The sequence below is a fragment of the Rhagoletis pomonella genome, unplaced genomic scaffold, assembly GCF_013731165.1.
Source record: "Rhagoletis pomonella isolate Grant_MI unplaced genomic scaffold, Rhpom_1.0 Rhpom_scaffold_00003, whole genome shotgun sequence".
NCBI classification, from domain to species: domain Eukaryota; kingdom Metazoa; phylum Arthropoda; class Insecta; order Diptera; family Tephritidae; genus Rhagoletis; species Rhagoletis pomonella.
The window spans coordinates 53495282-53496008 of record NW_023458557.1 but is presented as its reverse complement, the minus strand read 5'-3'; positions in this window follow the sequence as shown (position 1 = coordinate 53496008).

The window sequence follows — 727 nt, the reverse complement described above, 5'->3', positions numbered from 1 at the left end:
GGTCCATAGGAATTTGGTTAAGATCTGATTAGGTCAAGCATGGATCAGAAAGAAACTAACAGTCCTCCTTAATTTTTATATAATAAAAATTACTTGATATCATAAAATGATAGTTACTCTTGACTGTTTTTCCTTTAAAATGCGACACCTATTTTCTTATTTTTATTTCATTCTAGCCCAGTAAAATTTGATAAATTTGGCAGTTTACTTCTATTAAACACGTAGATTATGGATCCACAGTCTCGCCCCTAAATTTCATTTGGCAACATTCCGCCATATAGGATTTTATTTTTTTTTTGCGATTTGCAAGAGTATTTTTCATATTTCATAAAAAATGGTTAAATACAAATATGTAGAGAATGCAATTTCCCACATTTGTTATACAGAAGGTTTTTAAAAAATTAGCAAAAACTGCGAAAAAATTTTACATTGTCACGGTTTTCGCCATTTTTTGGCAATTTCTGTTGAAAATACATAGCATATTGAAATTCCAAAGTTGTAGAGAATTTTATTCTTCCCAACATTTTTTTTGTACGACGCATAGTGTAGTATTTCACTATTCTAGAAAATATTAAATAAATAATTTTATAGCATTGAATTTCCAATCAAACTCTAAAATACGTATAAGAAATGCTTGATAAAGGGAAACAATAAAAACTAGAAAAGTAAAACTAAAGTATATAGCGGGAGAGGACCTTATTTGGAAGATCACCAAGCACGATAATAT